The sequence below is a fragment of the Coffea eugenioides genome, chromosome 1 (assembly GCF_003713205.1).
Source record: "Coffea eugenioides isolate CCC68of chromosome 1, Ceug_1.0, whole genome shotgun sequence".
NCBI classification, from domain to species: Eukaryota; Viridiplantae; Streptophyta; class Magnoliopsida; order Gentianales; family Rubiaceae; genus Coffea; species Coffea eugenioides.
The window spans coordinates 37,585,435-37,599,942 of NC_040035.1; the positions used below are offsets into that span (position 1 = coordinate 37,585,435).

General features: G+C 35.9%; 1 pseudogene; it reads left to right on the forward strand.

Moving 5' to 3' along the window:
* The first annotated feature begins 3,973 nt into the window (after positions 1-3,973).
* On the forward strand, positions 3,974-11,308 carry LOC113771865 (annotated as a pseudogene).
* Positions 11,309-14,508: the final 3,200 nt, after the last annotated feature.

Genomic DNA, 14,508 nt, shown 5'->3' on the forward strand with positions numbered 1-14,508 from the left:
ACAAACTCGAATTTGCCCATTCTTCTTCCTTACAGGGACGATGCTTGAAATCCATGTTGGATATTTTACTTCTCGTATGAATCCGGCTTCAATCAATCGATTTATCTCATTTTCTATCAGAGGAATCAATTCGGGTCGAAAGCGCCTTTGAGTTTGCTTGACAGCCTTTGTTCCTCGCTTGACAGACAAATTATGAACGGCGACCCTTGGATCCAAACCAAGCATTTCTGAGTAATTCCAGGCAAAAACGTCCCTGAACTCGAGCAGCAAATCAACATACTCTTTTTCTTCTTCAGGAGTCATACAAGAGTTTATGTAAATTGGGCGAGGATCGTCGCTTGTGCCAAGGTTAATCTCTTTTAGCTCATCGACCGTATTTTTTACCCCTTGTTCAAGTTCAGGGGGAGCGTCATCTGCATCTTCTTTTTCTTCTTCGGGATCACTGATCGTAATATGGTGACAGGAAGCCGTACTTTCTTGACCCTGTTCTTCAAAAATGGTTTCAATTCTTACATTGAATAAGTCTCCATAGTGCACGAAGAAATTGGAGACTCGTTTTCTTGGTCTGTTCTTCTTTATTGGAGTAAGACTTTCTTCCTTGGCAACCTGGTACTCTTGCTTTTTACTGCCTAATCTTTCATAGACAGGTGACTTCAAATTTTTCGGCTGCGGGCCAAGTCTGTCAAACACAGAAGTACGCTTTGACTTATTTCCCAACCTATTGAACACAGATCTCTTTCGGCTTGTGACCTCCATTTCTTCGTTCACATAATTACAACTCGCTCTTTTGATCATTATACGAACAGGAGAGGACGGTTGATAACCAAGACCCATCGATGAACTTTCAACATTATAGCCCTTTTCTTTCAACATTTTCTGCGTAGGTGTCAATCCGTGAGTCTTCTCGCCAGTCACTTCAGGAGGGAGTTTGCCCAATGTATTCTTCTCATTTGGGTTATAACCCGCCTTAGCAAGAAGTCTATAGGCGTTTGGATCAAAACCTTCTTGAGTCCGATTAGTTGGTAGCGAGTAATGTTCCACTGCCGGTTCTTCTTTGGGACGGACAAACCCTTGCAAGCTCACCTTCTCAATTTTGACAGGCTCTATCTTGGTGAGCGGAACATTTAATGTGTCATTTCTGATAAAAGAAGACTGACCTTCTTCTCTCTTTGATCTTGGAGTATACCGCAAAATGGGTACTTTGGAATCTTGACTTTCTTCCCTTACAGATTCATTTCTTTTTGCTTCTTTGTGAAGATAAAATTTGGCGTCGGCAAAGTGAGTTTCGGCTTCCGTGAACGGTTTGTCGTCCGCAGTGACTTTTTTAACAATACCGTCTCGACAATACTTGAAGCATTGATGCAGAGTAGATGGTATAATTTCATTCTCGTGAATCCAGGGTCTTCCCAAGAGCATGTTATAAGAGGTTTTGGCTTCAATGATATGAAATAACGCACTTGAAGACAGCTCACCAACGAGCAATTCAAGCCTTATGAGGCCAATTGCTCTTTGCCCCCCTTGGTTAAATTCTTGGATCATGAGGCGGCTCTGGGAGAGTTCATCACTTGAGATTCCTAACTCCTTCATAGCACGTACGGACATGATATTGACGGCAGATCCCCCATCAATGAGTATCCGATTCATCTTTTGTTCTCGAACATATGCACTAACAAACAAAGGTCGATTGTGGGTTTTGAACTCAACAGTTAAATCGTCATCATCAAAAATGATGGTCGTTACACAATCCACCGGTGGTTTTTCATCGACTTTGAGTTTTTTTCTCAAATTCAGTGCCAATTTGTGTGACTTGAGGATTTTCAGCTTTGACGACATTACAAGAAGTGAAATTATCAGTATCGTCACTTAAATACCCCTTGGGTATAAATTCTCTCAAAGTCACGGGCTGTCGAACCTCTTGAAGAAGCTGAAAATCTGACGAAATTGGTGTTGTGGCGACTCCCTTTTGTTTCTTTGTCGCATTTCGTCGTTTCATCGTCACTTTCGGCTTTGTCGAATGAATGCTTTTCGAAAAGATGTACTTCTTTATTTTTGGCTTGCAAGTCCTCTTTCGAGTGACTAAAGTCCATCCTTCGTTGTCATCTTCAATAACATTTTCAATTGATGATTTTTCAAACTCCGTTTGTACAGACAGAGCACTGCTTGATGTGGGTAGAACTTCTATCGGGCAACACACAGATCCAAACATTATTGTTGTTTGGTTTGCCGATACTTTATCCTCCTCAAGAAGGATTTTTCCTTGGCGGGCTAATTCCATAATTTTGTCCTTAAAGACAAAGCATTTAGTGAGAGGGTGACCAATCAAGCGGTGATAACAGCAATAATTCGGATCATTGACTTGACCGGCTTCCTCCGGACGCTTCATGTCGGGAAGTTCAAGGAGCTTCTCCTTGAAAAGATCATCAAACATTCCTTGTAAGTCGGACTCAAGGAAAGGGTACTCCCTTTCTTGCATCTCTTTTAAAGTGGGTCTTCTTACTGATCTATTCTGGGAGGAATCTAATTTCTCAGTGATCTTTCGACTCACTTTGGTAGCAATTTTCATGGGAGCTGTGTTTATTGCCATGGACTCCTTATTATTGAATCTTGAAGGAGGCTTGCCCCCTTTTCTATTTTCTTGTCTTTCATTGTTTTGCCGAGGTGGCTGTACTCGCGGAATTTGGATAGGAAGCCCATCAGTTGCATTGGCCGTGATGCTTAACTCCATGTCATGAGCACGAGTAGCTAATTCTTCAAATGTGTTTGGGCGTATACCCTGCAAAATGTAACTTAGGCTCCAATGCATTCCTCGAATGCACATTTCTATGGCAGAGGGTTCAGACAGCCTGTCCTTGCAGTTGAGACTCAGACTCCTCCACCTATCAATGTAGTTGACCACAGGTTCATCCTTCCATTGACGAGTGTTAGTCAACTCCAGCATACTGACGGTTCTTCTAGTGCTGTAGAAGCGATTCAAGAACTCTTGTTCCAACTGTTCCCAACTATCGATGGACCCCGGAGTGAGATCAGTGTACCAATCAAACGCGTTGCCCTTCAAGGATCGGACGAACTGTTTGACTAGCAGGTCACCATAGGTTCCAGCGTTATTGCAGGTTTCAACAAAATGGGCCACATGTTGTTTTGGACTGCCTTTCCCATCGAATTGTTGAAACTTAAGCGGTTGATATCCAGCAGGCATTGCTAGATTGTCAATTCTAGCAGTGTAAGGTTTGGAGTAGGTAAAACTCGATCTTGAACTACCCCCATTTTTGTCTTTGATCACGCCTTCAACAAGTTCCTTCAACTGTTCTACGGGGATAGTTCCCTCAGCGGTCACGTGTACTTCCTTCACCTTGTCTTTACCTTTAGATGAGAGATTTTCACGCTCTTGGTTCTCCTTAGAATTCATATGGCTTCCTTCAGGAGCGTGGTCCTTTTGGGTGAGCAGTTGAGCGATAAGAGCATCTTGGTCCTTGATGTGTTTCATCATCGTCTCCATCATCTTGGACATGTTCGAAACTTGTTCTTCGAGACTCAAAGTATTTGTCATCATGGCAGGCATTGCAGCAGAAGAAGCAGCAGAATCGTCAATACAAAATCTTGAATGAAGAGTTTCATGTGAAGAGGCTGATCCAGTGCTTGATGAATCATCGTCATGCTTATAAAATTTGGGTTCGGATCCAAATTCGAGCATGGCAAGAGCCTTCTCGATCGAGGTGAAAACGTCTTGGACCCCCATCGTGGAGGAATAGCTCATTTGTGATGTTGACCCGAAGACGGGAGTTGGCGCCGAGGGTTCCATGCTACTTTGGGTGGAGGCCCTCGTCATACTCCTTGTCACGGGGCCAATAACGCGGGTATTGTGTGCAGCTTCCTGAACAGGCTTAGCATCAGTAGCCTTGGAACGTGCAATCACGATTTTGTTGCTCTTTGGTGCCATTGGTGATAGACGTAGTTGAATATTCGAGGAGAAGAGATGGAAGGCAGAGATGGTCCCACCGGGCGTGCCAAAAATTTGTACGCGATAAAATTTCAAGTCTGCAAAACGACAAGAAAAAGAAATACACGACAAATATATACTATATAAACTTAGAAAAATATGTAGGTACAATCTCTGGAAGTTTCTCGAACTTATGGAGAGTTTCCTTCGATTCTTCTCCTCGAACAACAATCCAAGGGCTTCGCAGCTTGTTCTTGGATCAACCACCGACTCCTTCAAATCTTGATATGGAAGATTTGAAGGATTTGAAAATACTTGAAGGCTCAAGCCTTGATATGCGGAAGACTTGAGGAGCTTTGAGACCCAGACCTTCGTAGCTTGAAGCTTCAATACTTGAGTGTATGAGATGTTTCTTGATATCTCTGTGTGTCCCCTTAACTTGGTTGAGAGACCTCTATTTATAGTTGTAGCAAGAGGTGGAGGTTGAAAACCTGTGTACCACTTTACTTGCCTTGCAAGACGTGCAGTCATATTAGGACTGTGCCAGTCAAATATTATCTCTTCATTTTATATTTATCAATAAAGAGATAGGTAATTTCCCGATTGGCCAAGCCTGTGGGGACAAGTGACGTGGCGCCATTTTACTGGCCAGGCCATTGCAGTATATAAGAGATATACTTGGATTAAATAACTCTAAATATTATCCCTTTAATAAGAAATAAATACTTAGATATTTATCCAATAGATATGTGATATGATATGATTTGGTTGGTGAAGATACCCCTGCGATTTGAATTGGTTTGGAACACCTCAACTTGACACGTGGAGGAATATAATTGGCTATTTAATAACCAAACTTTCCAAGTGTACATGCCATATGGCAATATCCGATTGGATAAAAATATTTTATAGACCAATGGTAGTTTTTGGAATTTAATTAAAATTCCATTGTTTACAATGCTCACTCGGCCCTACCCCGATCGCCACTCCATTACTCCCTGTGGGATGGGCACCTCGTTGTCATCCCTAGTTATTATGCGTATTTCTATTTTTCAATTGTGTATTGGCCTTTTGAAATTTTCAACATTCAATGATGGATTTGTTGTTGCTATATTTAGCATTGCTTGTAGTAGTCATGCCATATCTGTGAAAAACTCTTTTAAAAAAAAAAAGTTTTAGTAAGAAAGAGGCGGAATTTAAGAAGTAAGGAGGTGGACAGGAAGATTTAAATCCAAAATCTCTAATTTCTAGAGTCTTAACTATCTTTGAAGAACTTCTCAGTGCTTTCCTCTGCTAAATTAAATTTTGCTAATTTTTTTTACTATTCTAGCAGATAACTTTAGAATTTTATGGGACTTTGATTAAATGTTCCCTATGATTGTGTTTCAATGTGCCAGCCAATTTTTATGTTGGAACATTACGTAAGGAGCCTTAAATTATTTCAATTGTCAACTTTTGGTCCCTAATTTATATTAAATCTCAAAATGGCTCTTTGATGATAAAAAGTGTCAAATTTACACTTTCGATCCATTTCCACCATTAGATCTGTCAAATTTCACCCTTAGATCCATCAGCTTTAACAGTGAAGATGGATTGAAGGGTCAGAATTTGATACTTCTTATTGTTGAAGTAGCAATTTAAAATTTGAAGTAGATGGGCAAAAGATGACAGGACTCCCTAATTAGTTGACACCTTTTTATGTTTGCTTTGATTGAGTTGCTTTGTTTTTCTTTTGATTTAGGCTGTTATGGCTATCAAAGTTGAAACAGCCCATCGTACAAACTTCTGCAATAATGAAACTTGGACATGTAGTTACAAAAATATTGTAAGAAAATAAATAAACAGCACATTGCTAGAAGGTATGATGATGAGAAAGGAGATACGTCCCAAGACAAATAATATATATAATCCTATAATACAATTGAGATGCTTACTTAAAGAAATGTAGGCAAGAATGTGATTTGGAGCAACAGTAGGAACTAATAAGACCAATTTTTTTTGTCTCCTTTTTCGGTCCCATGCTGACGGCTTTAATCTTTCAAAGCTGCTAAACAGCCCCTTTCAGAAAAATTGTGGCCTGTTTTTTGGTATTTTATGCACCATAGGAGAAATTATTTGACTTGGGCCAACTTAATCTTTCTTTTACTTGTGCCAGACTTTTGACCAATATTTAAGAAGAAGCATATGATTTACACTTTCCTTCACTGTCAACATTATTAACTTTCTACCAAAATAAAAAAATCCTTAACTAACTTCCAATATTACTATACTATAGATTCAGAACGTCTATAAAAAAATAAGAGGTTGGTTACTTTCAATAAGAAGAAGATACTACTTTTATATATATATATATATATATATGTATGTACAATGCATAAAAGAATACATGAAGTTCGAGAGGGCAATGCCATCACAATCACTGTTGAGCCTACAAACTCATATTCACCTTATTCTTGTCAGCAGAAAATTTTTTTGGGTAGGTCTTATCAGAAGAAAATTGCACAAAGTGATCCTTTTTTTTTTTGAAGTCCCATACACTTGGAATGATATTCAGAATGCAATTTATTTTCTACCTTTTCAATGCTAAAACACACATTTTCTAAGCCACATGAAATACATTTTTTTATCTCACATATATTATATCCTAAAAAGTGTTACAGTAATTTTTTCTCAAAAATTCTTGAAAAGTTGTAATCCAAAAACAGCCTCGTTGCCTAGACAATTCACCTATATATTTGGTTTGAAAGAAAAAGGGAGAAATTGAGAATTGATATAAAAAGAGTTAATATTCATTTCATTTTTATGTCCAAAATAAGAGAACTAGTGATTTTCTAGTTAACTAATTTCCTCAGCAAGTTGGTCTTGAGAACTATATTCAAACCTTTTATTTGTCTCTTCATAAGCAAAAGGCACATGAATTTACAGGTTTTGCTTGATTAACAAAAATCTTTGGTTAAATGAAAAAAAGGAGTCCAGAACCAAAATATTTATATCTCTTTTAATGGCTTGTCTTCATGTCACATGAACTACTAAGACAAATTCTTTAATACAATTTTTGTCCTCTATTTTCAGAGTTGGACCCTTAAACTATAGAGGCACTTGCACTTTATTTTTTAAATATAATTTTTGGACGGCTTTACCTTCTAAAATATGAAATCTGTCTCACTTTAATCCTTAAATTTCAATTTTAGACATTTTATCTCTGAAAGTAAGAAATCCATCCCACTGTAGTCATTAAATTTTGAGCATCACTTGCTCCTATTCCATTTGCTTTGACAATTTCATAGATCGTATTTCATACTTTAGGAGATAAAATGCCCAAAATTGAAATTTAAAAAATAAAGTGGGAAGACAACTATAGTCTAATGGTCCAAGGTGGAATTTAGCCTTCAGAGTTCTTCTTTTTTGAGCATCTTAGCTTGAATATTTTAAGAGTTAATCTGTTTTACAATTTGAGTATCTTAACTTAGACAACAGATAAAAAAGGACTAATTTGACTCTATATTTCTCAACCATTCCCTCATTAAAAAAGATGGCCTGTAGATTTTTGAAGTTTAAATTTTAACTTGGGTCAACTCAAAGAGAAGAGTTTCCAAACTCATACCAGGTCTTTGTTGTCCCTTTTATCATTCTTTTGACTGAATCCAAGGACCAATTACTTGCACAAAGAAGAAAGGACAAATTACAAAACCCACCTCTAAATTTTAAATTGTTTTCAACCATTCTCACATTTCAATGTTATTATTCTTGGCAGATTGCACCTCAAACTTTTCTCTTCAGTATACTTTGCATCCTGAAGTTATTGATTCATTCCAAATTAACATAACTTACAAATTGATTATTCTTGACAAATTGCAATTATTTGATGCTGAAAAAAGGACATTGATCTTTTTGATGTCGAGAAAAAGGACATTATTCTTTAATCTCAAAAAAAAAAAAGGAGTGAAAGCAAATTCTTTGGTTTACTTTCATTGACAATGAAAAGACATTGCAACTATTTGGAAAATTTTGATTAGTTTAGAATGTAAACCATCTAAATTGACATTAAGGATGTAAAGTCGAAATTAAATGAGACCCTTAAAAAAGATAAAGAATAATTCGTAAGTTTAGTCAATCCTTTCCCATGTCTTTCCATTTTCCGGGCCATATATTGACAATAAAGTTTGTTACTACTTTGAATTTTTCCTCTTGGTCAGACCTAAGCATAAAGAATTAAATTCCATCAACAAATATAGGTACTTGATTAATTTAAATTTTGTTGCTTTCACTAAACTCATTTTCTTTGAATTCAGTGAGTTTGAAAATTTAATGCAATAACTGAAAGAATAAGACAAAAAGCAGACTGCAGCCTAGTTGAACGTTTGGAAGCTTAACTGATGTCAATTTCCCGTGACTTTCTTGATATTAATTCTTAGTATTTTTTCTATTTGGTTTTTGGCATTTAAGAAATGATTCATTTGATAGTGTTTTGAGTTTCAAGAATCTTGTACCTTTTTTCGTTGGTCTAAAGTGGAATCAACAGAACAATAAGAATAATTAAGGAAGGCAGCAAGAGATCGAAAGCGAAAAGAACTAAAAATAATAGTTGAGGTTGGTGCAGTTCTCAAATCTAAATTCTAGCAGGCTCCCATATGTACAGATCAGTTAATTGAGAAGCAAATTCAGGAGACATTTGTATTCTTCCAGTTTCATTGACAAGTGAAAAGTACAGTAGCACTTGAAAGATGGTATGGCTGCTGAGTGAACAAAGTAAGATTACGAATTCTAAACTCTTGCTTTTTTAGTTCAATATCACTCTTTAATGTCTATCTTTTCCTCCCTCAATATTGCAGGATGCAGAGGAAGTTCACAGCTCAGTGAGTTCATCCACAAAGCAAAAAGGTGGATTCAGGGCTTCCATGTTTATATATGGTAGGCGTCTGATTTGTATCTTTATGGCCAATGTGGCAGTGAAATCTGTCAGTTTTCCTGATAAAGATGAAATGTTACAATTTTGATCTGAGAAAATCAAAATTTGCTTCTCCAATTTAGACATGTAGGTAAATATGTGAAAATAGTTGTAATGGTTTCTATTTCCTGTGTTAGTTTTCTCAACTCTTGACAACATTGGATTCGTGGCGAACGTGGCATCATTAGTACTCTACTTCCACTTTGTGATGCAATTTGATCTGACCGCTTCTGCAAACACCTTGACGAATTTCATGGGATCAACTTTCTTGCTCACAGTATTTGGAGGCTTCATATCAGACGCTTCAATAGACTCTACACATGCTTATCATTTGGCATCCTGGAAGTACTGGTAATATACACTTGAACATGAACTTATTCCAGCTTAATTTTCTTCCCACATTTCCTCCTCTTCACTGATGTAATGTCTAATTGTGCTACAGGGTTATCTTTTGCTTTTTGTCCAAGCATATTCAGCTAAGTTGCAGCCTGATCCTTGCTATAAATCAAGCTGTCTGAAGGGTGATGAAGCTGTCATGTTCTATTGTACCATATTCCTTTTGGCTGTAGGTGCTGGTGGAGTCAAAGGATCAATTACCGCACTTGGCGCTGATCAATTTGATCAGAAAGATCCAAAGGAAGCAAAGGCACTTGCAAGCTTTTCAACTGTTATCAGTTTAGTATAACTATTGGATCAGTAATCGGAGTTACTGCAGTGATTTTGGTAGCCTTGAATAAAGCCTGGCACTGGGCATTTTTGATAAATTTGATTGCTGCTTCTATTGGTTTTGTGGTTCTTGCACTTGGAAAACCTTTCTACGGCTTGGCAGCACATAACACCAGCCCTCTTGTCAAGACATCTCAGGTTTTTCTCTAGAGTTTCTTTTCCATTTAAGCCCTTAATAGTTTATTTACCTTATCACATGTTCTGATCCTTTATGTTCGTGTATTCCAGGTTAAGTTGCTGCAACCATGGTTCGCAGTTGCGGGTCACGGTTGCGGCATATCGGTTGGATATCAAGTGATACGCACATTATAGAATATAAAACTTTGAAAAAAATTATTAAAAATAGAAAATACCAAAAAAGACACAATTTGAAAAAATATTCAAGTCGACTCTAAGTGGATTCGGATATTTTGGCCTATTCCATGCATTACAGATTCGAATCGGCCAATTTCGACTGAGTCAGAACGAGTCACCGCGGATATGAAATTATCCACGATTCGGAGATCCCTTCCGTTCCGATTATGATTCGGCCGAGTTGTATCAGACTTGGCCGAGATGGCGAACCATGGCTGCAACCCGAAACAGAAATTTATCGATACCCGTAAACCCCAAAGAGTTATATGAGACAGAAGACAGAGATGCAATTGGACACGCTAGCCAATTCAGGTAGTACAACCATTACAAGTCTTTCAATTGCATTAGATATGATGGTTGAAATATTTCCTGCACCATCTCTGCATATCAGATTGATATGACTCGGAAAGAGAAATCAATTTGGTATTGCAACAAGGGAAAGTCTAGAAATAACTTGTCTTAGATTACGTTCTTGATAATTCCAACTATTTAACAGGTTCCTAAACAAAGCTGCTACAGTTCAAGAAGGGGAGACTCCAGAACCCTGGAAAGTATGCACAGTAACACAAGTTGAAGAATTCAAAATTCTCATCAGGATGCTTCCAATACTTCTTAGCACAGTTACAATGAATACATGCTCGGCACAGTTGCAGACATATTCAGTTCTTCAAGGATACTCCATGAATACTCCCATTGGATCTCTAAAGTTCCCATCAGCTTCAATTCCAGTGATTCCCTTGGTTTTCATGGCTATTCTTCTCCCAATCTACGAGTTTTTATTCGTCCCGCTAGCTAGAAAATTTACCGGTCATCCAACAGGCATCACTCAGCTTCAACGCGTAGGCATCGGTCTTGTGCTCTCGTCCATCTCAATGGGTATTGCAGGACTCATTGAGGTAAAGAGAAGGCATCAAGCATTGAAGGATCCACTGAAGCCAATCAGTCCTTTCTGGCTTTCTTTCCAGTATGCAATCTTCGGAGTTGGCGACATATTTGCTATGGTTGGACTGGCGGAATTCTTTTACAGAGAGGCTCCAAAATGGATGAGATCTCTCTTAACTTCTTTGGCAACTTTATCACTCTCATTTGGATACTTCTTGAGTACTGTGGTCGTCAACTTAGTAATTGCCATTGCCAAGAAAGTTACTCCAAGCAAACAAGGATGGTTAGAGGCACCAGATTTGAACCACAATAAGTTGGAGCTGTTTTACTGGTTCTTAGCCATCTTAAGTTTTTTGAACTTTGCTAACTATCTGTACTGGACTTCATGGCATAAGTATAAATCCGATGCTAAAGAATTCCAAGCCGTCAATGAATCAGCCATTTATGCAGTGGAAAATTGAAACAGGAATATTACATGTGGAGTACATATGGCCCTCAATTGAACTGTGAGAAATTGCTTCTTACATACTTTTATTGTTGATGACTTATTTTTACATTAAAAGCAATATTTCAAACGAGTCGCATATTTTTTGGGCAAATTATACTTTACTCCCCTATGGTAAAGCTAATTTTTACATAACCCTCTGGTAGTTTTAAAAATTTTATATAACCCCCTCATAATTTGGATCAAAGTGACGGAAATGATCATCCGTAATAGAACCTATAAAAATGTCGAAATTACCTTTATTTAAAAACTAAAATGACTTAAGTGACCAAAATATATAAACATAATATGCATAACACTCTAATCCCGTATAGTTTTATATTTTACCATATAACTCTCTATAGTTTAGTGTTTTACTATATAACCTCCTTACTATTTTCAATATATATACATGATCCCTCTGTGATTAATAAATAATTTTTAACTTTACATAAGGCTATTTTTGATATTTTAGTTGACTCCGTTATGGATTGCAAATTCTGTCACATTGACATTGTAATTCTGTCACTTTGACATTGTAATTTTTTTGCTTTTTTGGGGCAAAGGAATGAATTGTAATTGATGATAAGATTGTAGGACATTTCACGTACTTGGTAGACTTTGATTTGTATAGAAAAAGGAGCACAGAATCGTACAAAACCAACTCCAGGGCATTTAACTTTCATCCACAATTCGAGTTTGAACAGCTAGCCAATTGACCTGATTATCCACAACTGATCAGTTCTTGACACTTGACAGAACCATAAATTAAAGCATGGTTTCATCCACAATGGTCTATCGAATGAACTTAATTTGTTCAGAGCATGGTTTGATGTCTGTGGGACTATGGTCATCCTTCTTAAAGCATGGTTCAAAGCATGGTTTGTAAACTCTCATAATTTTACTGATCTTCAAGCAAGAATACTTGAGGGTTACAACTTACAACCTATACAAATAAAAAGAAACTTGTGTACAAGACAGAATACATTACAAACAGAAACATTTATTGCCTCAAACATAGAACCTGGCAGCTCTGGTTCAGAAGCTAACAAGCGGTTGCTGAATGAATTGGCTGCTAGGTTTCTCCACTCAAATAGTATTTTCTCTAAGGTCTCTAAGTCGTATCTGATAATTCACCAATTCAGGAGGCAGGACCATTTCTTGAAATTGCTTCTTGTTCCTACTCCAAATATATAGTAGTACATTTGAGGCAGAAAAGGCAGTTCTCCCAACCAAATCACTAAATGAGTGTTGACATAATTGAAATCAAGCTTATTTGATTGGTTAAATGTAATTGGTTTTTGAATTTGGTCATCTCGTGTCTAGACTCAACGCATGATTAACTGTGAGTCGGTTATAACCGAATTCAAATTCAATTTGGTAATTTAAAATCGGGTATTTGGTAATTTGGTACAAATTCGGTACGTACCGAATTCACCGAATTCTAATATGGTATGAAATAGGTAATGAGATTATGAATTTGGTAATAACCGATTTCGCATTCAAATTCGGTAAAATGAAATAGGGTACCGCATTACTGCATTCGAATACCAAATTAGTTTATAAAATTATGTATTATATAGATAAATGCTATTTAGTATTGGTATATACTACTAATATATTAGTATATTATATAGGTAAATGCTATTAATAATAGTTAGTATATGGTATTATCATGTACTTATAATAATAATAATATATAATAATGTACAATACATTATTTTAGTATTTGTTAATTGTTATATGACTATAATAATACAAATATATAGTAATACATAACAATATAAGATAACTATAATACTTATTATTTTAAACATGAGTAACATGACTAGAATTAGATAATAATTAATACATATATGTATAATACTAAATATTAAACAATAAACATAATTAGTAATTAGAATTTAGATATTGGTAATTTGATACATCATTCATGTTTGAATTATTGAATATTTGAACGCGTAACTTGTAACTTGCAAGTATTAGTGTGCTCTAAATTTACATTACATATTTAACATAAAAATTCATATTATCTATTCACTAATCTTAAGACTTTAAGTATAGACAAGACAATTAAGTAGTGTAAGTAAATGCATATGAATTGTAAATCAATGTATTAGTGTATTGACTTTTACAATAACATATGTAAGTAAATAAGTTTTATTTTGATTTGAAATAAATTACAAGTTTGTAACTAATATAACTTATCACTAATCATTGTAATTTGTAAGTTTGTAACTAATATTACTTATTATTAATCATTGTAAATTATAAATTCATAAATTATCACTAACCATTATATAGTCTAAGGTTTATTCTAGTTTAAATTAATCACTTTTTATGTGTTGCTTAAATCATAGACTAAGGATTCTAGGTATAAGTAATCAAATAAATGCCAATTAAACCACAAAATGATTAATCGCTTTTTTTTTAATCTAACCGAATTCATTACCATTTCCGAATTCGAAATCGGTTGCGAAATGAATTCTGTTTTAGCCAATTCGAAATTGAAAGCGGTTTAGATTTCTATAAGTCAAATAACCGAATTCACCGAATTCAGCTAATCGAATTACCGAATTTGTACCGTTTGCTCACCCCTTGAAGCCATACATAAATATAAGGTAAAAAAATTTTAAAAGAAATGGTTAGGAACATGATTAGTACCTTAATAGAAAATTAATTGGCAAAATACACTCTACCTCGTGGTTTAGCGCTTTTTCACATAACTCCCATATGGTTTCAGAAACTATACATAACCCCCTCACGGTTTGGATTAGAGTGTCAAAATGACAGAATTTGGATTACATAATGGAGTCAACTAAAATGTCAAAAGTACCCCTATGTAAAGTTAAAATTTATTTATTAACCATGGGGGGTTATGTATATATTTTTAAAGTTATAAGGGGTTTATATAGTAAAATACTAAATCATAGCGAGTTATACGGTAAAACATTAAACCATACAGAGTTAGAGTGTCATACATATCATGCTTATATATTTTTGTCAGTTTAGCCATTTTAGTTTTTAAACAAGGGTAATTTTGACATTTTCATGGGTTCCGTTATAAATAATCATTTTCATCATTCTGACATTTTAATCTAAACTATAAGAGAGTTATATATAACTTTTGAAACTATAGGAGGTAATGTAAAAAATCGCCAAACCACTAGGGAGTAA